Consider the following 27,097-nt stretch of genomic DNA (forward strand, 5'->3'; position numbering starts at 1 on the left):
TATTACACTTGATGAGGACATTTCCTCACACGTCCCCATTCTCACACAAAATATGTGTCTGTGCACCTCACGTGCATGTCAGAAGCAGGAAGACACGTTTTATAATGAGAGTTAACAGATTTAAATCAAAAGGGCCTTTTAGATTTTTAAATTACATCTTGAGAAGCATCCGTTTTTATGGGGTTTTGCTTTTGACGAGAACTTTACTTTGTTGATGTTTCTACATTAATCCTTTATGAGAAGTCAACAGTAAGTAATGTAGAGGTGATTATTTATGGCTGGCTAAAATGACAACAAAATACCCCAATGTTAATTCATTGCACTGTAAATTAGAATATCAACTTCTAGTGGAATTAACTGAGAGCCAAACAAAATAAGGTGATTTATTGTATAATCTTGAAAATCTATGAAAAGGATAATGAGAAGATATGTACTACATTGCAATCGTGAATGTGAACGTTGTTCATAATCACTGAATCTTTAATCCTTTTATATTTATGCAAAATGGGTAGGGGAGTAGAAAACAGATTAATAAGTGAAAAAATCAGAAGACAAATCAAAAGAGTGATATACTACCCATAGTTGTTCAGTCAATTATTTGGACTAGTAAAATAAGTCCAAATATAACCATAAAAGTTTTGATTCTAAAATTATAGCCATGAATTTTCAGAAAATACTTGTGTATACTTCTCATATATAGGAAAGAAAAAGCAACTTTTCTGTCTTCTGTATTCTGCCATGCAGAACACGTTTACGTGGGAATAATGGAAGTTGGAGACAAAACGGTAAGTATAGGACACACTGAAGCAGGGTTTGCGGGGTTTCATGGAGGTAAATGGTAGCGATGCACTTTTAAATTTTCTAAATGTTTTGGCAGATCTGCGTTGTTCTAAAATATTTGTTTTTGTGAGTCTAGCTTTTTGAATTCCTTTATGAACTCCATTGATAATAATAGTAATTGCTAACTGAGTTTTGTGGTTTTTAAGTTTCTAAATCCAAATTTGCCACGTATTTTATCCACTACCTTACGAACTTAATGTTGGCTTTAGTCGCATTTGGCTATAATAGGATAATATTTTGAGATTCTAGAAAAATCAAGCATTCACTGAATCTTTCGCTTACCTGCTGTCATGGTCAGTACTACACACACGTGAGCTCACAGGAAACCCTTGACTTCTTCCCAGGGGCCTGTGAGTTTCGGGAGTGATTTCTGTCATGGATAGAAGCATAATGAGGTGTGAGAAGTTAAAGTAAGTCAAAGTCTCAGAGGTGGACCTGGGCTTCCCATCCAGATGTCTCTGATCACCAGCCCCTTTTTTCTCTTACCTGAGCGCTTTGAGATTTGTGCTGTCACTGGAATTTTCTCAAGGCCCTGAGAGTCACCTCTGGAGTTGGGGACAGGAGAGGTGGCTGGACCTTTGACCTCTGATCTCAACAAAGATGTTTCACTTTACTTGTTATAGGCATAGAATTTTTACAGCTTAAAAAGGCCAAATCCCAAGCAAGTATAACATCAAGAGAGATCTGCAATTTTATCAATGGACTTTAGGTGATCATAATGCTGTTGCTGTAGTTTGTTTCCTCAGCTGTAGCAGATGTTCTGCTTTGCTGTGTCATGTCTGGTTAGGGGAGGCCACATGTATGTGGGGCAAGGGTTGTTGGAGTTATCTCTGTACCTTCCGCTCTGTTTTTCTGTGAACCTAAAATAGCTTTAACAAGAAAACATAATAATATCAGAAGGTAAGGCAGAAGGAACAAAGCCTCACCAGGAATTTTCTGTGTCCAAAACATGCCATCACTTTGAGCAATGAAATGTGAGCATGGGAGCCAGATCCATTCTCTGTGTCTCCCCACCATGCTGGCTTCCATTAAATCAATACCATGAGAATGTTTCTTCAGGTCCTGTTTGGTTTTTTGCACTATAAAATGATGCTGCAAGCAAAGGAGGACCTTATACATGCTTTTCAATGTTTTTACTAAGGAAAGTTACACATTGGTACACATTAATACTTTTAACCTTTTCTCTCCAGTTTTAGTGTGATCACATTCTTCTTTATATGAAGGAGATTCATTTTAAAATGTTGAACTTTCCTCTTCTCTACCTTCCAAGGGCATACTTTGTATAACCTAACTTTATAGATTCCATTTTCTCATCTTTTAATGATTTTCACTACTTTCATATTTATTATAATAAAAATTGCCTCAATCCTCTAAATTCTGGAGCATAGTTAGTCCTGGCAAAGAAGTAAAAAGATCTCATTCCAAGCTTTTCCAGATCTTCATTATTTCACCAAAACCTTTTAATAACAGGATTCTCAGGGCACTACACAGTCATCATATGTTTTTCCAGGATCCTCTACTTTAGTACATATGCATACGGATATGACGGTGTGTGTGTGTGTGTGTGTGTGTGTGTGTGTGTGTTTAATTTGGACTCTCTGTGAACTATTTTAATGGTATCTGCATGTTTAGTCTTAGGTAGAAGAGTCTGATATCAGTTTTATGGAATTTAAAATCAGAAAAATTGGATTTGTATTCTATACCTATCCCTTAAATGAATTTTAAAATGTCTCCCTCATGTCAGTGTCATTGTCCAACATATTCACAAGATGCAAGAATGTCTCTTTCTTCCAGGAAGCTGTCACTTGTTATGGGCACATACAAAGGTGTGCTTGATCTCCACAGTCCCTTGGCACTGATACTTGCCACTTTGAGGTACCACTTTGAGGCACCTAACAAAGGTGCCTTGTCCCCAGGCCACTATGTACTTTAAAGAATTGGTCATGTTGTTTTTGAAGAAATTGAAATCATAACACCCAGATCCATAACTTCTATAAGAATCTTACCACCGAAATACCTGAGGAAATCAATCTCTTAGTGTTTCAGTCTTCTCAACATAACACCATGATAATGATCTATCTCTTTTAAAGTAGTTGTGTTATTAAACTGAGATAACATATAAAACAACTTCTGTGAACTGTACTGGAAATAGAAGTTACAATATCACTATATTTAGGACACATAGTCTATAATCTCACGTACATGTGAAATCTAAAATAACTGAAACTGACAAATTCTCAAGTAGAATGCTGCTTGCTAGGGGCTGTGGAGTGGGTTGGGGGTGGAGATGTGAGGATGCTAATCAAAGTGTGCTCATTCATTAGATGAATAACTTCTGGAGGTTTAATGTACAGCATGGTGAATATAGTTAATTGTTCTTAATGTATGTTCCAAATTTGCAGAATATCTCTTAAGATTTCTTGTTAGGCATATAATCATAAATACATACATGATGATTATGTGTGGTGAAGGATGTGTTAACTAATCTAATTGTATCAATTATTATATAATATATGTGTATAACAAATCAAAATTTTCCACACTTTTTAAAATTTGTAAACTTAAAATTAGATCAGGATCAAAAATCAGATATTCAAATAGTTTTAAAATCTCCACGTCCACCTGAATACTTGAACATTTGTATAGAAGGGCTGTCAGCACTTTAAATAGATCTTTGGTTTATAAACATAGCTTCAAAGAAAACAAAAATTAAATCCCTTTACAGTAAGTTGAATTCTCCTAGACTGTTGACCATTTTACTGTAAAGAAGTAAAGGGATTATTTACTAAGGAGTAAGTTTTTAAAATCTAGATGTAATAATTATGGTCTCGACAATTCAAAAGATGAAATCACTGTAAAATTTTATGACGGCAAGTAGTTTACACGTTGTCTCAGTTACTTTTGTTGTTGCTGAAGCAAAATACCTGATACTCGAAGTGAAACAAGAAAGGTTTACTTAGCTTGCAATTTGTACAGATTTCAATCCATAACCAGCTGGTTCCAAGGCAGGGTGGCATGGCAGACAGGCACTGCAGAGGAGAAATAGTTCATGGTGGGCAGAATATAGCAAAGCAAGCAAGGGAATCACCACTCTTTCTGTCCCTTATATCTTATCCAGACTCTTAGCCCTTATGCCAGGTAGTACTTATACCTTTAATCCTAATGCCCTTGATTTTATCAATGCACCATGAATCAACCCCAGCATCCCAGGTCCAGTCATCTCTGAAAAACACCCACCTATGACCACATGAGGAGGGACAGCTAGACACAAGCCATACCAGGTGTGCTATTAGAATCCGTCTCTTCACAAGTAGAGAAAATCCAGGAAACATGCTATTGCATTGGCATTGGGAAGGTAAAGAGAAAAGCTCTGAAAATGTTATCAGCACTTATCATCTCAAAGATGTCTATAAATACTTCCTTCTTAATCTTCTTTACATCTTTGAAGATTCCTCTGCTTGGACATTAGTGACATTTGTGGCCTATGTATGGGTGATAAATGTGTTTTATGAGCCTAAGGTAAATATTGATAAAAACATACTCGCCTAAGTATCACATCTGAAATGTGCTACTTTGAAAACTTGGCACATGTTCTCCATGTTGATTTCCAATTCATCAACGTCACTGTGAGCTCCATCTTCAAAATATGTCCAGAACCTGACTAATTGTACAGCCCTCTCCAGACACTGCTCGCAAAAACCATGATTGCCTCTCTGCTTATTTGTTGTAATAACTTCCTAATTCATCCCTTGTTCCCAGCCTTGCTCCTCTAATAAGAGCCATTAATTACTCAACCAATTGAGAGTGGTTTCTTTAAAAGGTAAGTCCAATCTGCCCACTCTCTACGCCAAGCCCCTTTGGGGTTGAGGTGAATGATTTTTTCATACTGAGTTGACAGTTCTGCAAGATCTGATCCTTCTTAGCCACCTCCAGCTCAAGCCTCCTTTGTCTACTTCTCCCGCTCCCCACTTCCCAGCCTCCCTCATTCTCATGAAGTCACCTAATCCTGAGAGCTGTACGGGTTTTTCCGGAAATACATATGCCTTGCTTCACCCCTTTAGCTCCCTGGTGAAGGGTCCTCACCCCATCAAGGCCCTCCTCAATTTTCCAGCTAAAAATTCCTCTCCCCTCTTTCCTCACTTTTACTCCTTTTCCCTTTTTCTCCATCAATCTTAGTACATCACAAATACAAACACACACACTCCCAGAAACGTATATGTGTCTGTGTTTATCTCCGTACACACATCTGCATTTATGTTTACTATAAGAGCGATGTGTAGTGTTGGTCTTCTTCATTTAATTTTTGACAGTGCTAGGAAATTACTTTATAACTTGCGGACGCCAAAGCTCAGATCAAATTCCTAGTAGTTCAGAAGAATGCCTTTTCAGAAAGACGTACTGTTTGCATGAGATAGCATAAAGCTCCTCCAAACTGAGGCAAAAGACATTAATGAATAAAAGCAGTAGGGTAAATAAGGGAATGTACTGAAGAGCCTTCTACCATTTTATTGTGGACATTAGGTTTGAAACCAAAAGAGTTGGAATTTAGTTTATTTGTGGATCTGAGTATTCATAATATCCTACCTGTCTACCTTCAGGTCTCTGCGAAAACAAGGTGACAAAAAATATTCTTTTGTAAATCCAGAGAGCTAAATAAGGAAAGCAAACATCTTAACTAGGGAGAATTTATAGAATAGAAGTTAAAAGGCAATATCCTGGTCAAGTTTTCCTAAATTCTCAGGCAACGCTTTCTATTAGTAGAATTAATGAGGGTCCAAATAATATCTAAGTAATATGATAGAATAGGAAGGAAAAGATGTATGATTTGTGCACAGCTAATGTTGATTGCATAAACGGAAGTTCCTAGAATCTAATTTAAATGCAGTATACTTGTACATGCTGTAATAGCACTTCTATATTTTCTAATACATAGTAAAATATGAAAAGGAATTCCGAATAAACAAACAAATTGAACAAAATGGAGTATTGCTAATAATGTCAAGAAGCACTGAAATATTCCTCAAAGTTTAAATGAGGCAGCCCTTAATGAAGTGTATTACACAATGAAAGTCTCCTTCTGTGCTCACAGCATAGGACTTACATGCTTTAAGGTGCGTGCTTATGAAGACATTGGAAGTAAACGCTTGTTCTCTCTCGGTGCTCAGCTTCTGTCTCTCCCCATCACCCAACACCCAAAAATGAAAGGCACAATTTGGTTGATGCAGCTTATCCATCAGTTGTGCCTGTGGGTCCGAGCACCACCCTTACCCTCTGATGACTCGCATTTCACTCAAGCCTTTAGTGTGTTTTCATAGATTTCTCCTTATTCTCGTTGACTTCGAGCTATTTTCAGATAATTTTTTCTTATCTTTGTTGTCCTCTCACGGGCAAATTCATTTTCCCTCTTTTCTCTCCACTATACATTCCCAAACTGAAAGCAAGCTCACCTTCACACGCAGAAATGCAAACGTTTTAATTTCTGCATCCACTCCGAACATCCTAACCCACAAAAGTGGGTGCAGTCCCCCTGTTCTTATCGTCTTTCTTCACACTTCACAAATAAAGAACTGCACAAATCCAAACACCTTGGCCTCGGATATTGGAATCCTCCCATATCTATGCAGTTGGATTCCTGAACGAAACCACAGAACCAGGCAACCTGAGGCCACCCGTCACGTCACTGCTTATTGCCTGACTCCGGCACAGGCCACCTGCCACTGCTGCCGGCTTCTGCGGGGAGCTAGCTCTTCCCTTGTCTAGGAGGTCTGCATAGTCATTTGCTTATTCTTCAAACTCCTCATTCTCCACAGTTACATACCTTCCTCCAAATGCTGAACAGGAGAGATTTCCAGTAAAATATTTTAAACTATTATCTATAGTTCTGATTTAATTAGGCATCTTCTAGACCCGCCAGAATCACTCTCTGAAAAGTCTGTGTGCCTGTGTGTGAAGAAACAGGTTGACTCTGTGAAATTTCCCCTACTCTACCAATGATCACGCACATTGGGTCCTAACCCTTCGCCTCCCTCTTCCGCCTCAATCCCGTAGGAAGGGAATCAAACAAGACCAAGTGCATATTCTTTGAGCGAAGGTAATCTCTTCACATAAAATTGAGATGCTGTCGACTCATTGCTGCCTCCTTCAGCACAGCAAAACATCCTGTTGTGTAGAAATCTGCTCTCAGCATACATACGGTTTGTGTCTTCTATCTCTCAGCAAAACCCAACAAAACAGGAGATTATAGGTCGTTCCCATTTGTTTCATTTTCATCAGACCTTAATAGCCAGTGCTCTAGAATCAGAGTGATGGGTGTGTGCCCTCTGCAACACCACTTTCCTGTCCTGAAGGACAAACCTCACTGCTCGGGGACTGTCCTTGTGCTTCTCCTGGGGGTCGGACATCTGCCTCAGGGTCTTCAGTTCTCCCGGAGACTTGTGAGCCAGCGATGATCTGAAGATGCGAAACTTTATACGCCTGTTTCGTACGCCTTCTGAGCTCTGATTCATTTATTCAACAAATCACTGAAAATATTTCACAAAAGATAGAACAGCTAAATATCTGAATGAAGAGATTAATTTCCCCAAAGAGGAATACTCCGATTTTTTTAAAGAATACTCCGATTCACAGCATGGAGTCAACAGGCGCTTTTCATGCCCGCTGGCTTGCTGGCTTGCTCACAGCCAGTGTCTCCAGGGCCTCCACATCCGCAGGGCCCACCGGGGTGGTGGGTGGGGAAGGGTAGGAGAATGTGCCCAGCACCCCCCCCCCCGCCCTTTCTGCACTCTTCTGGGCTTTTTCTGATCTTTCTGTTTGCAGTTCAATTATTGCAAACATGACCAGCCTTCTCAGACTAATTTGAAAAACCTAGCTTCTTAGCCAGGTATGGGAGGATGCCTATAATGCCAGCTCTCTTGGAGGCTAAGGCAGGAAAAGCACAAGTTCACCATCTGGGTGATTTAGTGAGACCCTGTATCAAAATAAAATGAAAAAGGAGCTGCAGATGTAGTTCAGTGCGAAGCTATGTTTGATATTCATTACCATAAGAAAATAAATAAATAGGTAACCAAAGAAATCCCTGCTCTGCTGTCCCCTCTTCATGCCCCCTTCTGATCCCTATCAGTTTGCCTGTCTCTATTTAATTGCCTTTCTCCTTCAATAAAATATTACTTAGTTAAAACACAAAAATGATTTAAACTGTAAGGATACATCATTATGATATATGATAATGGCCACTGCCATTAGGCTAATATATGACAGTAGTGCTAAGTGATAGGTTACAATATTCAGTTCTGTCCTAAATAAAGTAATTCAATGCACATAAACAATTGAATGGAGCTAAAATTAATGAGAGAAAATTCAGCTATGGAAGTACTAGCTCTGGTGTTTTAATTAAACTTGTGTGGGGTATATCTCATTTTCTTTGAAAGTAAATTTTGTAGAAGACATTGTTTTACTTCTGAGGCACATTTTGAGTTGGTTTTTCTAGATCCTGCATAAATTTATTTTTTCTATGATTGTATCAGTTAATGTCACCATTATAATTGTTTACAGTTTATTAATCAACACTGAACAATTAAAAAGATTTAGCGACTCATTTCTCACTAACTTATCTTCTGTACACGAACAAGAAAGCCACTTTTTCTTTAGATAATAATGCGATTTGAAACAGCACTAAATAGCATTTTTAATTCCCAATTCTAGACCTCATCAAATTGGAGAATAATGAGAGGAGGAAAAATGCATTTGCTTCATTTTCCTCCTATGAGCAAAATATTACTTTAAAATAGGGTACTTTTCCTTATTTGAGATATTGCCTTTTCTATTCTTTGACTCTCTCCCTCTCTCTGTTTTTGTTTTTTTTTTTTTAACTTTCTCACCTGATCCGTGCATACCACACACTCTGAGACACTTTGTTTTTCTCCTCAGAGTAAGAACAATCTGGAAAGCAGTGTGAGGATAACCTCAAGAGCTCCAAGTAGACCCAGAAAGCCTTTGAAATGTACTAGGCTGCTGTGGGTGGGGCTGCTGTTTTCACAAAGGAAACATTAGGAAAGGTACATTTCCCAGGCTCCTTGAAGACAGGAAGGAGCTGGATTTCCAGTGAGAGTTTTCTGGCTACTCTGAAATCTGAGGTACTTACACCATACCATGCAAACACAGGACTCTGAGCACAGGCACGGGGATCATTTCATGAGCTTGGGAATAAAATACAGTGAATTACTTCATCTACTGAAGACATGTCATGGCACCGCTCTTTCTACTGTCCAGAGAGTGAGAATTTCTCTTTATGATGAACCACTTGCACCAAGTACCTAGGCACTGTCACAAAAAAAGGCCTTGCTTTTTCATAGTTTGACCTGAATAATGCCCTTAAATTGCTTTGTGACTCTTGACTAAAGCCTGGACAAGTTATCAGTCTCCTTTCTAGTCTGGGAATGCAGCTGGTACTCTGATAGTAGAGTCTGGTTTCTTCCAAGACAGATAAAGGCATTTATTTTACACTTTGCATCTTTGCAGTCCACGTTAAATAGACTGCTTTGATACTAGTTTTATAATTACATTTTCTTTTTTCCAGGTAATATGGATGAACAAGGCAATGTGCAATGTACAAAAAGATATGAAGACATTTATGACAAAGCTGTGAAGGAAAGAATCTTACAGTGTTGGAGGGAAGATCAAGCTTCAACGTGAAATAAAGCCATGTGCAATAAATGCCAACTAACACCTGGCCTTGTTGGACTATGACCCTCTGACAAGTCATAAATCTACTGGATATAAATCTACTGGATGTAGCATGTAGTTTTAAACTCTTGAATGTATACAAATGACCATCCTACAACAGGAATCTAAGGCTTCATTCAATGTTTTTGATAAATAACTGCTGTCACATAACTCAATTTTGTGTTTTATTTAATAACTTCATGACAGAGAATATATTACCCTTCTATATCTAATTTGTGAACTTCTCCTATTCTGTGAGATTTGCTGCATCAGTAGTCCATCGTGGAGATAAAGACATACTATGGGGATAGCACAGCCCAGTTGTTGGGGGAATTTGTAATTAGATGGAGCTGTCAGCAAAGGCACTTGTTATCAGTGCAAGAATTCTGTGTCTATAATTAACATTGCTTTATTGAAGAGCAAAAACAAAAAAATACTTGTGTTCACTCCCTATTTTTAATTTTTAGCTAGCACCCTTCAGAAGAAGGTGAAATCACTGGTTAGTTCTATATAAAACAAAATTTATGTCAGAGCATAGGTCTTGAAAAAACATTACTTTACAGGAGGGAATTTTTTTAAATGGATTCTCAAAGTCTCATATCTTAGTAAACAAAGTTCTCAGGTCTTATTGAAAGAATGTAAATGTTTCTGCTAAGCAACTTCTATCACAGCAGATGGAGTGACTGGACTCTCTCGGTGGGGGGTCCCCAGGCCACTGAGAAAGAACATGGAGCACAGTAGGAGAAGTTTCTGGTGTCTACACAGCCATAGTATTATTGTTAAGCATCTGAGCTTTCTGCAATATCATTCCGTAAATGAAGAGAAAAATTCGATTTTTAATAAAACTATATGACAAATTTTACATAAACAAGGAATAGGAAAGTTTTAATGGAAAATACATGCAAAATGATAATTTAGGTGCATTATATCTAGAAAATCAACTTTCTATTCATTGCACTGGGCAGAATGAATGAATGCAGTGAAAGGTAGCACTCTCACATTCACGCGCCAGAGTGCCGTGCTTGAGTAACTGGAAGCTGTTTACCTGGATGAATGTGTCAAGGCCACAGAGCTGCATCAGTGTAAGCATGAGCTTGACAGCTTCTCTATGACTTCTTCTTTTGCATTAGCAGTCATTCGGGTGAGCTTCCGTCAGCACTATCCAGTTTTCCCTACCACAGATATTTTATTCCTTTTTGTCCCACACATGCTGTATCAGTGAGGGCTTACTAGAGAAACAGATATAACACAAGACATACAAATGTACACAAAACTGCAAGTTTGGCTTACAATGGTCAGCCACAGAATTGGATGAGGAAGCGTGCAGAGAGTGTCTGCACGCTGGAGATTGAAGAACCGAGTCCAAGGCCTGGAGCTCACTGCAGTGTCAGTGCAAGACTGTATCAGGAGGCTGATGGGTCTGTGACAGAACGCTGAAGAATCTACAGTGAAGGCCAAAGAGTCTACACCAGAAGGCTGAAAAATCCCGGGAGAAAACCCAACAGTCTGCACTAGGAGCCAGGAGATGGCCACCAAGCTGAAGGTGATGATGAGCTCCTCCAAATCAGTCTTTCCTCATTTCTCTTTTATTGTATGCAGCCTACCCATCCTGAGGGAGGTGATCCTGTACACCCACACCATCTCCAGGCCCTCCTCTTGCACAGGCTCAGGATGAACACAAAGTAAGGACCCTGGCTCGCTGCTGAGTCACATAGTTAACCTTCTAAACTTCTCAAATTAACACAATGAATGACATCCTAGAGCAGTAAGGGCATACCCTTTTCACCCCAGGATGCAGAACTGCTGAGTCACTTCATTAAGCTTCTGGACGCCTCAAGTTGACACAGTACATCAACCATAACACATGCACAGCCATGGTGCTGAATTATATTCCAGCTAAAAATCTTCACTGATAGGATCATGACTATTAATGCACTTCTTTAGCAAAATACAATCTCATACTTTACAACCATGTGGTCAACATCTACTTTGTATATTTTATTTCACTTCTAGCATTTGTGTGTTAACTGATGCCATCTTGTGTGGCTTACCTCATGCATTTGATTGCACATGTAACAAATTGCCTATCCAGAGAAACACAAAGTGCACATGTATATGTGTGTGTACAACTGAAAGACTATTGATAAAAAGCATGTGTGCCGCGTAATCCATAAATAGCAGTGAAATAAGCAATGCCTTTATTCTAAATTCCATTCAGTCTAAAGAGTGTCACATAATGCTTTCTATTCCATTTGGCCAAGTGCTTGTAGCTTTTCTCCGTAGCCAACCAGTAGTTGTAAATCAACCGCGATTTGATAACACGCCGTGCTGTTTACAAAATAATGGGAGATGTAACACACTTTTAAATTTATTCTACCATGTTTACTTTTCTTTCTGCATCAAATTTTTAAGATGAGACAGTTTGTAAAACAAAACTTCAAGCTGCACTTTGTAGCATCTGCAATGTGTGTTTTATAAACACTCCCAAGATGGCCAGGTTCCTGGGGCCACCAGGGGTGCCTGGGAGAGGTGAGCAGGTAGCAGCTCTGTGTGAGGAGAGAGCGTGCTAAGTGTTTTGATTGGAAAATTATTACAGTAAAAGACAAGCTACACTTGGAATACAGCTCAGTGGTAGAGCAGTCGGAGAGCATGCCTGAGGCTCTGGGTTCAGTCCCCTAAGGAGAAAGACACATTGCTGTTAAGCCTGATCAGAATCCTCCCTCTGACTTTGAACACACTTACACCGTTATTTTTGCCACTTTCCAAGAAGCTCTAGGATCCTCTTTCCTGAGTGTCTTTAGTGACACTGCCATGCTGTTCTGAATTGAATCAAAACATTGACCTTTCACGATCATGTATACCTTGGGGAAGAGCCAGAAGTCACACAGCGCCAGAACCAGTAAATAAGGTGGATGAGGACACACTGTAAAGTTTTATTTGACAGATGTGCGACACAGAAAGTTGTCATGATGGCGAATGAAACCATTTTCCCATTTCTCAAGCATTTTCCTGTACACATAATTTCCGTTGAATTAAAACCGACATAGACAGACAACCTCAGCAGCACAAATAACAGAAGAATGCAGTAAAACAATGATGAAAGTGAGCTTTAAATATTTACCTTTGTTTTGGTATTATTCACTGTACTTTATAAAGCTTTACTAATGGCTTCATTTAAGACCAGCTTGAAAAACTCCCATGAATTTAACCCTGGTCTATTATAAGCTCCCACAAGTGACCCAATAGACCTAGGCTTATGATTTTAAACTGTTCATTCTTTGGTGAGCCTTGAAGTATAAGCTAGATTCACCTCTCCAGCAGTAATAATTACTCATTCAGAGCTTCAGCTCTGTCTACCTCTACAGTTTTACAACACCCCTTCTGTTACCTCAGAGCACGCCGTAGCTCTAATCCTGCTCTCATACAACAGGGCCACTTCTTTCAGCAGGCTTTGTCTTCTCTTAGGCCTGACTTACCATGCAAAGTGGGAAAAACCTGAAATGTGGCCTCAAGTTGCTTTTGGTCTGATTTTCCTCTTTCCCGTCTATGACTATGGAGCCCTGGAGAGAGACTCATAGCCTTCAAAGCCCCTTTCTTTATCTCTAAAGTGGAGATAATAATGCAAGTCCACAGAGCTGCGATTACAAGTAGTAGAGGTTCCAAAACATGCACATGGAAGAGAAGCACTTCCCGTACCTCTTTTCAGCCTACTCTCACAGAACAGGTTCTCTCAAAGGAGGAAGGGCAGGCGAAGGAAGCTTCTAGGAACACTGACAGCTGGTGCAAACCTAGGTTTTCAGACACTGACTGACAGACTGGGTGTATTAATTCAGTGCTCCTGCTCGGTCAGTGTTGTTTACCCTGCTGCACACGCACTTCCTGTTTTGCTATTTCTGCATTCCCTGGACCCTGGCTCCCTCACAGCTGTGTTCTCTGGTCCTCTGTTCTCTCGGGGCACAAGGGTGTGAGCTTTGGTGAGCCTGACGAGACGGTAGTTCTTAATGTGGAGTGCTCCCCATCCACTGTGTATGCTGCTTCTGAGGCAAAATTCTCTGCCCACCCTCCCCTGAGCCTACCTTCTCTGCTGTGTCTCTGTTGCTTCTGTTTCCCCAGAGATTGTGCCATCCTGCATTTCAGCCCCGATATTCACAGGTGGGGGCACTTGGTTAAAAAAGTAATACACAAAGCACTAGAAGAGACGATAGAAAATCTAGTCCCTAGTTCCAATTTTAGCAGTGACTAGTTATGTGACTTTGAAGAAATCAATAAACTGCTCAGAGCCACTGTTTCCTCAATTGAAAACGAGGCATGCGATTTCTCTAGGGTCTTTCCAGATGCAGTGTTCGATGATTCCGTTATTCTCATTTCGCTGTTGCTCTCAGCAACTGCAGGAAGCTAGAAATACGGTCCCTTCCAGCCTGTTGCTTAAGCAACCATAATTGGTAGGAACAAACCCAGCTGCCTAGTTCAATGCTGCCCATGAATTCCACGGTTATAGAAACGGGCAGGGAGAAACCCCATAGACTGCCAGGAAGGAAATAAACACATATTTTCCCAAATGTGAAATAGGAATTACGTTTTACCTGCCAAATAAATTTTTATTTTTCCAAGTCAATAAAAGCCAATGCTCTGTACAATAAAAATGAGTAGGTAAACATGGTGAAGATTTGTCACGCCATATTTATTAGTCGGGAAGCTGTGAGCATGACTTGTACCTCATGTGGAAAGTTAGGCCTGAGATAGTGGATGAGAACATCCTAATGAGACCAGAATGTGCAAGGTAATGACGATAATGGTAAAAATTAAATCGATTTTTAAAACGAACTATTTAATTTTCTTCTGACATCTTGAAAGAACAAGTAAACCCAAGGACCTTTTCCCCTGATACTTTTGTACATCATTCAGAGGGCATGGTATCCATCTATGTCTTTCCTAGGTTGCTTACAAATGTCAGCTTGATGCTCAATAATCTGGGGATTGGAATTAGGTATAATTCTTCACGGAGGGTCCTTTATACTTTCGAGTGCTTATACAAGCTGTTCTTTCTAACTGGACTGTTCTTTCTTTTACTCTGCTCTTGCAAAGTTCAATGTAGATTTCATATCATTATTTCTAAAAAAGCTCTTCTGAGTGCTATAAAAACATGCTTCTATGTCCTCTTAAGTCACCCATTGCTCTAATTTCTTTATATCACATAGCCATTTAACGGGCCCTGTCCATACCCTACAATATCCACCAGGACAGCAGTATTCATTGCTTCTACAGAGTTTCATCTCCAGTAAGTCTGGAATATGTAGCAAATAAAAATGTGAGATGTCCATGCAAAGTTGAATGTCAGTAAGCAGCAATTTACTTCAGCATATGCATATTTCATTCAGGGCCCAGTATTTACATTAAACTGTAGTTTTTCATCCTCTTTAATTCAACTTTATTGAAGTCCCTGTACTTTCATTGCCAGTCCTGATTTTCTACCTCTTAAAGTGTGCCTACAACATCCTAGTTGTTCAATAAATATTCAATGATATAAAACGCCAAGAGATAATATTTTACTCTCTCTTCACAAATGTCATAATAGTGTGTGATATATTCATTTAGGGGAGTTGGCTGTAAGTATTCTTTGCTTTGTTTGACAGTACATTCATTTCAAGACAGTTCGTATTATGGGTTTGATTATGTGTGTGCCATGTAGCTGTGGTATTAACAATAAAAAATAAGCTTGCACACAAGACAGTGCCGGAGAACTCGAGAGTGTGATCTTCCCCCACCTTTCCTCACGGATCAGACATGGGGCCTGTCTAAACTTGCTGAAGGGAGCTTTCTGTAGGTTTTCATTTCACACATTCACGAACTGAGAGTCTCTCTAAAGCACAGCTGTGGTCAGAAGTTCTCCAATTGCCTTCAGAGGACAGAAGCGGGACCATCTGGTCCCAACCTGGAAGCAGGTTCCAAGAAGCAGAACATTGTTCCCTAACTTTTCACTCTGTCACTTTGATGCACGAATCCAAAAATCCCATGTAGATGTCCTTGATTTTCTCTGAGTTATTGTGAAAGAAAACAGGAGCGTTTTCCTTTTCCTTTGAAATATACTAGACTCCTCACATTCACATTATTTGGTTGGGTTCTGAACTGTAGAACACTCCACGAGTATGATTTAAGAAACAGAGTGAACAGAGGAGAGTCAGTGAGCAGATCACCTGCACCCATCCACAGTGTGAGCAAATTGACCAGGAAAATTGACAAGGGAAGCATTCGTAAATCCTAGTGTACAAGTTCTCATCTTTTCAACCTGAAAACAGTGTGGTGGCTGACTTATTGTGTCCAGTTGAGATCAGCACACGTCTTGCCAGGTACAGTGGCACATACCTGTAATCCCAGCACTCAGGAGGCTGAGGCAGGAGGATCATTGTGAGTTCTAGGTTAGCCTGGGCTACAAAGTGAGCTCACAGCCAGCCTGAACTGCATAGCAAGACCCTGTCTCAAAATGACAAAAAAAAAAAAAAAAAAAAAAGATTAGCACACATCTTAATAAAGATGTAGGTGGTTAAATTTCTGTGAGAATGTTAAGGTTTGTTCTCGAATTAAACCGGAGGAAAAGTGTCTGGAAAAACTGTATCAACTACGCTGAGAGTCGTGGCACACGCCTGTAATCCCAGCACTTGGAAGGCTGAGATAGGAGGTTTGCCGTGAGTTTAAGGCCAGCCTGCACTACACGGTAAATTCAAGGCCAGCATGAACTGCACAGTGAAACCCTATGTCTAAAAAAAAAGAAAAAAGAAAAGAAAAGAAAAAAAAAAACCAAAAAAATAAAAACAAACAAAAAACCTCAACTGTGTCAACTTTATCAGAATTCTGGAAAATATACAAGAGTGACAAATATGAAGACTGAAATTACTGAAAGGAGGAATAAATACATTGGGATAAATATCCATCTTAGAAATAAAAAAGAGCTGAAGGGAATACTATGGACAAGCTTTTGTCAATTAGTTATAGAAGTTAGTGGAAGTGTATGAATTCTCAGAAACACAGAACCTACCAAATTTGTTGAAGACTAAACAACTTCCAATAATAACAATAAAATCTAGGGCCAGGTGATTTTATTAATGAATAGACAAAATATTTATAAAGTAACACTGACTGTTCTGAAGAACCTCTGACACGCAGGAAAATAAGCATTTTCTAACTAATTCTCTGGGGCCACTGTAACCAGAGCGTCAAGACTAGATAAAAACATCAGGAGAAGAGAAAAGCAAGGATTGATGTCCACTGTCAGTATGTACGCACACATCCACAGCAGTATGTAAACTATTCCAATGAGAAGGGGAACAAGGGAGGTGAGAGGAGGAAAGGAAGGAAGGGAAAAGTAAGAAGAGAATAGGAGGAAAAATACAGAAACAGCTTTTGAAAGCAACAAGGGGAAAAGGCATCGAAGGGCTGGGATGAGATTGGGGAAAACAGAAGCAGCAAGATATATTATGCACAGATATAAATTCCCTATGATGAATGTGACCATTATGTCTGTCAGAAGTGTACCATAAAATTAACTTTACAATATAAAATAAACATTCTATGAATACAATAATACCCCAATACTACAGTAAACCAAATCAAAGGCACGCATTTAAGAACCTATTTAAAAATTGCACACTATTATCAAGGATTGGTTAACATAGGAATGGAAAGTTGGATGAACATATGACAACTAGTTAATATAATACATTGTATTAACAAATTGAACACATATTTCAATTCATACAGAAAATTCAACTGGGAGATATCAACACTTTTTCATGGTAAAAGCACAAAGTAAATTGGGATTACAAAGGAACTTTCTCAGCTTGAAAAAGACACCTATGAAACCCCAGAGTTAACCTTGTATGTAATGGTACTAATATTGAAATTCTTTCCCTAAGGTAACAAACAAGATATGGATATATTTTTTCAATACATCTACTTCATATTGTAATGAAAGGTTTATTCAGGAAATTTTTTCAAAACAAATATATTTTTAAAGCCATAAATGGAAAATAGGAAAACTAGATTTTAAATGATATGAAATTAAATATAGAAACTTCTGAGGATTTTACCATTATTACCCAAATAAAATGACTGGAAATAAATTTTCGCATAAAAGTGCAAGAATTACACATCTAAAAATCTGTAAGACTTTTCAAATAAATGGAAGAACTAAATAAATATCTTATTCACCAGGTGTGAGATTTAGGTTACGAAGATAACAATCCCCAAAATGTTTTACAAATTCATTATAAACTCTCTAAATTCCAATTGCCATTATTGCAGAAATGACCAACTTAACCTTTTTTTTAAAAAGAAAGAATTAAAAGAAAAATGATAGTCTCTCTAATAAATGGTGCTGGAAAAACTGGCTTTCCACAGGCCAAGCTAATCTTAAAATCCATCTGAAAATGCAAGAGAGAATGAAACCAAAAATTATACTAAAAACGAAAATTGAACTTGGAGGACTAACACTTGCTGATTTTAAAATGTACTACAAAGCTATAGTAATCAAACACTGTGGTGTCATTGTAAAAATAGACATCAAGACCAATGAATTAGAACTGGTCTCTTCACGGACAGTGGATTTTCAGTAAAGGTTCTAAGACTATGCTCTGAGGTATGAATAGTCATTTCATCAAAAGTTTTGATTGGTTACTTGTTCATCCACTTGCAAAAAATGAACTGGAATCTGGTATCACATTGTATACAAAAAAATGTAACAATTAGTGGATAAAATTCCCAAATTAAGAACTAAAACAATGAAATTCTTAGAAAATATATCTGAATTTCTGTGACTTTGGATCAGACAATAATTCTTTTAAAAGTACTTCAAAAGTATCAATTACAAATAAAAAAATGAAATAAATCAAATGACAAGAATTTTAAAGAGGAATTTTTATGCTCAATGGACACTACTGACGTACGAAAGGGGAGTCCTATGAAGAGTAGGGAAAACAACACGCCCTGTAATTCCAGGGCTCTGGGAGGCTGAGCTGCGAGAATCACAATTTTAAGCCCTGCAACTCAGTTGCTTATTGAGACCTTGACTCAATGTTAAAAGAAAATTTTAAAAATTTGAAAATGTGCTGGTTTGTAGGTCAGTGAGAAGGCCTTGAATTTGATCGCAGACACAAAAATTTCAAAACAACCAAAAATCAACAACAGCAACAGCAAGAATAGGGCACCTCTATCGTGGCATTTGGCCGCCTTTCATTCCCCATCACCTGCAATGCCCTGCGTGTTCCAGGGTTGCAGATCATGCCTAAGGGAAGCGCAGGGCCTTGCACAAGGAGCTGTCATGGTCTGGGCTGCTTGTTGGGATCATGGAACCACTGATGGAACCGCTGACACAGTGATGGCATTCCCAAGGCAGAGCTCTTGAAACGAGGTCTTTTCTGAGGAAGAAATATGAAAGCTGAAGGGCAGGCATGCAGAGAAGCCACAAGTCCCACATCCCAGTGACAGTGGGTCTGTTCAGTGAGGGGCTTCTGTGGACTCAGTGTTCAGGGCAGTTTGTGCAGTCTGCGGAAGTCAGCTAATGCTCCTGCTACCGCACGCTCTCGGCCTCACTGAACAGGGCATTAAATAGGGCAGAGACAGAGATAGGCCCTGTTCCCCTGGTTGAGAGGAGCCTTAGGGTGGAGCTCCCAACTGAAAGGCATGTTCCTAGGAGTAAGAGCTCTGGAAACCCATTGTTGAAGTCATCATTGCTCTTTCTGCAAAGGAGATAGACACTGGGGCGTGAAATTCACACATGGCACAAGCATGACGTAGCGGTGTCACCAACTGCACCAGAGGACCTCGAGCAGGAGCCTCTCACAAACTATACCCCATTCTCCCTTCTTTGTCCCCTGAAATGCTGTAGGGGAAAAAGGTAGAGAAGCAGTCATGGGAAGCCATGTCCTAACAGGGCCTGAGAGGAACTCAAAGGCTATTTAGGTGCAGAAGAAGGTGGCAGGGCCCGTCATTAACCAGAACCCTAATGGAGTGAGACCAGGCGGACTTGGAGCTAGAATGAACTCAAGTTTGGTACAGAAGGTGTAGAAACCATGAGCATGGTCTGGAAAAGGGAGGATTATGTAAGTAATAAGACTCTCAGACCCCGGCTAGGAGAGGGAGAAAGATAATTCTGACTGGAAAAAAATGAGCCAGATAAAGAAGAGGACCTCTTTATGCAGAGTTTGACCTTTCCTGCTTTGAAACAATGACTAAGGGTGATGCTGATATCTTCAGGGCCCCCGGTGCAGAGGGAAACCCTATGATTCTATGAAGGTACAGGAGGAATTGTAAGGATTCAGACTTTTATAGAACTCTTTGTATTGATTCCTGACCTTTGTAGGACTAGAGTTAAAGTGAACACATTGGCAAATTTTTGGACAAATGGCAGAGCAGGTCACATCTGCTTGTAAGTGGGGGAATTTTGAACCAGTTAGAGTGAGATTTATCAGGGTCCCTTTCACTGAGTGCACTGCAGGTAATGACACATCCCCACGACCATGAGGTGGATGATCACTACAGCAAGAGTACCAGACAAAGCAATGGGCCATGTTCATCCCCTCACACAAGCTGAGTTACATAAGCTTTGCCTCTTATTCCACAGCCTCAACACTACCATTTGACCTGTATAAGGCTGTAGACTCTATGACGCTCCTCAGCTGACCTGAAAAGATCCAAGGATCTCCTCAACAAACAGAACTCTATGCAGCCACCGATTCAGGCTTTACCAGATGAGAGCATTTCTGATAACATAAACCGAAGTTGTCTTCGGCAACCCCAGCACTAGAAGACTTAATAGGAGGTAGGCCTGTTGAGACCTACATGAACCACATCTAGATAAAATCGGAACAGTTATCGAAGTTACTTAAATGTTCACTACTTTTGAATTGAGCCTGAAAAACTGCAGGATCTGGAATTTGAAAAATGCATTGGTCTGAGCTTCCAGCAGCCCAAGGGAACTGAAATATTGGTTATTTCTTCCAGTGTGATTGGTGCCTGTGACGACTGCTACTGGAGTGTGTCTGCCCCTTGGATTTGGAGATGTAGTGTGATCATAACACACAGTGGTTGTTTAAATTAAATATCTATTACAGATAAAGACACACTGCCATTAGTTCCCCCTCAAAATACCTCCCATTCCTTCACAATTATGCCATAATTTTCGCTACTGTCCGAACACTTGACAGTTTGCATTTATGGCAATTTCTCTTGAAAACATTACAGCATGTATTCATCCACCTTTGCCACAGGTCTGGCACTGTGAGACTTGTAGTTCTTCTCCACAGTCAAAGTGACACTTAAAATAAACATTTTTAATTGATTCAGCATATCAAGGCAGTCATGACAGTGAGAGAGTACAATGTCTGGGGGATTAATTGCAATATCTTTTACAATACATTTTTAATTTAAAAATTAAATGTATGTTTTGTTCACACCCCATATGTGTATCACTTGGGATAGACACTGCTTCCCAGCAGCAACACCTACCCTGCAATTTAGCCCTAACAGAAAAATGCAGCTGGCTGGGCAGTATATGTTCCTAAGACGTGAGCTTCCTACCCTCAGGTGAGTATGCACCGATCCCACTAGTAACATAGAATTGGTCCAGCAAAGGTTTACCACTAAATGGAAATGATATATCCTACATCGAGCCTGACTAGGGCTCTAAAATGCCAGCTGACTCCATGAACTGGTAGCTGCCTTGCTAGACAGGGTTGAATGGCTGAAAGGGGTGATCCTTCCTCTCCCTTAGCTCAATGTGGCTTATAGTTTAAAGATATTCCTGATGGCGGTATGATGCAGTGTGCTTCACAATGACTCGTATGATGCAGTGTGCTTCACAAATGACTCGTGAAACAGCACTGCTGGAATCTACTAAACCACTGAAGCCATTTACCCCAAGGATGTTCACTTTTCAGCTAAGACTGGAAGATGTTGCTCTTCCCAGAGGATGGAACTCTGGCACAGGATGGCTGTAAGATTAAAGTCAAATACAACTCGCTGTTACATATTTATGGGCTCATCAGGCAGTGAAGACTGGCTAGTCTTGTGGCTCAGTGACTGGTACATTAGTGATAGGACTGTTAAGAAGAACCTCATTTGTGGCAGCAGCTTGCAGACTGAGAATGAGACCCACTCATTCAGCGTGTTCATGTCCATGACGAGAGACCATCCAAACGGAAATATGCATAAAAGTCAGGGCGTGATGAAGCATACACTTACATTGCCATGGTTTCCTGCTGTATCCATGTCGATGTCACATTGGGCATGTGGATGTGTCCTGGAAGAAATGGAAAGCAAAGAAGCACCACAGTTGTGTGATTATTGCCAGAGAGACTCGGGTGCTCAGTGTGGTAAACTGGGCCATGTTCCCAGTGACACAGAACTGTGTGAGTGTCACATGTAGAATACGTGGGACCAGATTCCAGGAGCACTTCCCTTTGGGAAACACACATGTCACCCATGGGACTGATCCTCCAGCATACCGTATAGAATCCCTTTCGGGGGTTTAAAGAAGCACTTTGTGTGTGTCACATGTCTAGCAGAAATCTAATCAGACTATGCCATAGTACAAGTTACGCTGCAACGGGCGGGCTCCCACGCATAAAACCATCCTTTCTCCTTACAACACCCTCAGGAGAAGGTGATAGACTGATGGGACCTGCAATCCCTTGGCTATAACTTCCATAGCAGATAAGTCTTTTGAAAAGAATTCCCTTAAATTCTGAGCATATGCATAAGTTCCAAACTGTTGACAACTGCCCTGACAGAAGTATCCATTTAGGATTGAGGGTCACTGAAGAAAGCTTCAGTTGCAGATTGAGAAACGTTAAGAGAGAATGTAACTGAGAATCATGTAATCTAGATTTTCTATGATTTCTAATGTCCTCAAGGAAAATATCATGGTTGCTGATGAATCTCCATAAAAAGATATGGCCTTCCGACTGGAGCAGTTGCATAGGGCTGTCTAGACAGCAGCTAGCAGTGAGGAGACAATCTGAGCTGGAACAATATTTGACATAAGTCATAAGCTGAAACTAAGCCAGATGTTTCTTTCACTGGGGACACCCTTTACATTAAGGAGGTCTGAATACAGTGCATGGGACTTTTCCAAGCCAACTAATGTGGAATTTTCCTCAAGGACCTGAAAAAGAATGAGGCTACAGGAGGTACTCTTCTCCTGTAAAGGCCGTCCATCTGTGGACCTCCATGGAGGACGTCGACAGGCGGGTGGGGGTGGCCCTCCTTCCCTTATTCTATAGTCACAGCCAGACACAGTGATTAACTGTGCCTGTGTAAGGATGTGTTAGTGTTGAGCTTGGATTCCAGACATGAGTTTTTCACACTTCAAACACTCAGCACTGCATTGCTTTTATGAGTTTTGTTTCTAGAAGGGTTTGAAAACCAAAACATTGGCTGAAAAGGAATTCCAACATGTATGTGATGAAAATGGATGAGCTCAGGCGAAAATGTCATGCAGTAATATTTCAGACACAGAGATGTAATGATTCGGACCAATTCCTTCATTTCAATTTACGTCCACAGAAAAGGAAGGGAAGAAACCTCTCATAAACACCAAAAAGGATAAAGCTCTTGGAAATATCATTTTCTATTATATTTCAATTTGTGTTTATGTAGGGAAGAAAGATTAATTTATATCCAAAGTCTCCTTGGACTGGTTAATTTCCCCAGAAGGGAAAATAATTCTCCTGTATTGTTGTTGATGGAACCATGCTGACAATTCTCTGTGAAGGGTTGTTTTTGTCATGATGAGAATCATAGAAAAATTTGCAGTTGTAAGCCATCCAATACTGGAAAATAGGATGAAAAATTCTGAATGAAATTATTTTAAAAGGCAAATAAAACCTCTTACAAGAATACAAATAAAATGAAAAAGTGAAAATTAAAGCAGAGATGTATCCCTCTACTTCTTTTCAAAATGACTTCATTTTTATGTAAATATTCATATTCCTCTTATCCTTGAGTACTTAAATATGTAAGTCTTGAAAGATAGTGAGGAAAGGGATAGCCTTTGAATAAAGATATGGTAGCTGCTTCTTTACTAAGCCTATTATCACTGGCAAAATTACATTTATCCTGCCGTTCAGGAAGCCAAGAATAAAATTTAGTGAACTCTGAATGTGTTTATATTTCAGAAATGCATTTCACCTTATGCTGTGAGCATACATTCTAAATTAAGACAAGTTAATTAAATCTGGGAACTCCAGGAACTTAGTGTTCTGTGATCATCATCCTAAATTTGCTTTTAAGAAGTCTCACAACTGTGTTTCCATGAGTATCTTTGAAATTTGCTCTGAGATTTCCTTCTAATATGTATGTATGTAAGTATGTATGTATGAATGTATGTATTTGTGGACGTATGGATGGACTACAGATTGAACATAAAATATTTGTACTGAGCTGCATCAGTAGGCCTTTTTTATATTCTATTTTGAGATAGGCTTTCTCAGAGTTGCTAGTAGCTGGACTGGGCTCTGATTTGCTATCCACCTGCCTCAGCCTCCGGGAGTTCTGGGATGGCAGGCATGTGCCCCTTAACCTTCTTAACGTTGTCCACAACCATCTGACATTCTTTTTTTTTTTGGGTTTTCTCCGGTACCAGGAACTGAACTCACGACCTTGCGCTACCATCTGACATTCTAATGCCCACATAGAAAGCTTTACTTATTCTTTAAGTGGAAATGGCACATTTTTAGCAAGTTCCACCCATGTACACAATGAAAATGATTATCATTCTATCATATTTTATTGGTTATTTTTTCCTATTTTCAGACCAATACTGTATAATAGCTAAATGATTGCTGACAAACTAATAGTAGATGCTTATCTTGTAGTGAGTGGTTTGCATATGATTGCATCCTGTCCATTATCAGAGACTTTTTCAGTTCTCCCTTTGTCTGATAATAGTTTTGAACCAGACAACTACAGTGAAGTGAGCTCTAGTCTGGAACATCCAGGAGCACTAGGGAGTAGTTTCGTTTCTGTTTTCAGCCTGTGGAACAATAATCTCCCCTGCATGTGGAAAAACAGGCTCATTTGTCCTTTATTATTATTCCCAGTTACTAGTTATCATTTACAGGTCTCAGAAGTACACCCGCATGTCATCTTAAAAGAATTATTTTTGTTTAATTTCAAAGTCCTGTTAGTAAATATTAACACTTTGCTGTAAAGACGTACAATCAAAATCACGTTTCATGCATCTTTCTGTGAAGAATGTGTGTGTGTGTGTGTGCAAGCACGCACATTTGTGTGTAGGCTGCTTTCCAAAGCCTCAGACTACTTGTAATAATAACCCTTAATATTTATTGCCCATGCCCCTGGCACAGGGGTTTTATGTCACTTAATCCCCAGAGCAAATTAAAAGGAGCCTGGGGTTTGACATTTGATCCCAGTCTTAGCACCAGTGCAAAAGTTCTTGGATACATGCACAGCCCTTGTTGCCCTGCCTCCTGGTTGATCTTGATTTCAGTTTTGATTTCTCCATTACTTGAGTAAAATCTCCCATTTACCCCTCCTCACTTCTGCAGAGATGAGCAGCGCTTTCACTGTCACACTGACTGCCATAAGGTGGATCGCTTCATCCCAGGATTCCTCCCCTTGACAGGCCAAGGCACTGCCACTGCCCTGGATGGTGCTGTGTGCTTGGTGTGAATGGCGCGGGGTGCTCTCGGCTAGAGATGGGTTGTAAAGAAAGAGTAGAGCGTTTTCTCCAAGCTCATCACTCCTGTTTGATTAAGCACTCATGGTGAGCATCAGCAAGGCCTGTGTCCAAGTCAGGGTCTCCTGGGACCGGCAGGTGGGTGTGTGCGGATCTCATGCCTCCTCATGCGTGTACTCTCTTGCTAGCTTCACTTTAAGCCTAAAAATATTTAAAATGCTAAATAAGAAATCTTAAGCACATGTATGTAAATACATTTATAGTCTGAATGTAAGTCAGAGAAACAAAATGTTGACATTTTGCCTATGAAGGAGCAATTTATATCCCTGTTTTATTTTTTGATATTCTTCTCTACAATACAGAGTAATTTTATAAGAGACATCTAACTCCAACACCATCTAACCACATAGACAAACAGAGAAAAGACCACAAGGAACAAATTTAAAAATGGAGGCAAAGAGGAATGCTTTTGTCTGGTGTAGTAAAGGTTTTTTTTCTGACAAATAAAGATTTTAACGACAATTGTAACCTATAAAAAGATAAACTATAATGAAAAGAATAGTAAGTTTGTCAAAACGTCTTGCTGATTTCCAGATTACCTGATGGCGGTTAGATTGGAGAGGGAAAGGGAAAATAAAGAAAAACACTTCTAATTATCGTGCAATTTGCTTTAATTTAAATCAGAGTCTAATTTGTTGTCACAGTAGATTAAGGGAGGCTGCAAAAACAAATGTAACATGAGCTTCAAAGTCAGCGGCTGAACCTCTAAGCTAGTTCCACTTTCTACATTTTACTTCCAAAAAAATAGGTATTTTTTTAAAGTAGTAAACATAAACCAATAAAAAAAATCAAAATTAACACAAATCTCAAGTTCAAGTCATTATATGGTCATCCAAATAAACGCCATAAACAGCAATAACTGTTTCATATTCTTTTTAAGTAAAAACTTAAAGCTGATTTACAACACAGCATTGATTTGCACTTAATCTGGAATGGCCCTCTTTATTAATATTGTACTAAACCCCAGGAAATGATGCCATAGGCCACAGATTAGTGCCAAAATACATATGAAGTCAGTTGATTCTGTTTATTAAGACCATACAAGGTCCCTGACCCCTTTGCTGTGAGGAAACACAGGGCCAGCCGGCTCTCAGGTGTTCTTTCCCGCAAACCCGTTCCAGCATCTCTGTTCGCAACTCTCCCTTTCATCGGGGTCTGAGCAATACAAAGATGTGAGGGGCCGGTGGTGGTGAGCAGGGCTGTGTCGGAGTGCTTGCAGAGTGTGTGCGTGAGCGAGGGCGCCAGCCAGCCATGCTGAGAATGGGTGCCACCCCAGACCGGCTCTTTCGCCTATGTGCGGGGTCCTGCACGCAGCACCTGGGGGCAGTGACCATGTCAGGTGCTCCGCACCGAAGTGGTTTTCCAAGAGGAAAATTATCTTGTCCGTTTGAATGCAGGGCCTCACTTTGAATAGAAAGCCCATCACGGGGTGGTGGAGGAGGTTCTCCTGCACAGCACGGACTGTGAGGCAGAGATGGACCGTGTAATTCACAGTGTGTATAATTTCTCTTTCACATGACCTAACAGTTAGACCAAAGAAGCTACACATTCAGTTTGTGTCACCAGTGTTGGCAGCATCTGCGCCGTATGCATTTTCACAGTAGTTCAGCTCAACATTTCTTGCTCCTATTTTTTTTTCTTTCAGCCTCCAAGATCAGTAATATGAATTTAAATATCTCTGAAGCTTTCCACTGTTGCCCTTATCTATCTTTCCACAAATCAATGATATATATATATGAATATCTCTCTCTCTCTCTCTCTCTCTCTCTGTCTCTCTCTCTCTCT

Source organism: Chinchilla lanigera, unplaced genomic scaffold (genome assembly GCF_000276665.1).
Source record: "Chinchilla lanigera isolate Chin_1 unplaced genomic scaffold, ChiLan1.0 scaffold00003, whole genome shotgun sequence".
Lineage (NCBI taxonomy): Eukaryota > Metazoa > Chordata > Mammalia > Rodentia > Chinchillidae > Chinchilla > Chinchilla lanigera.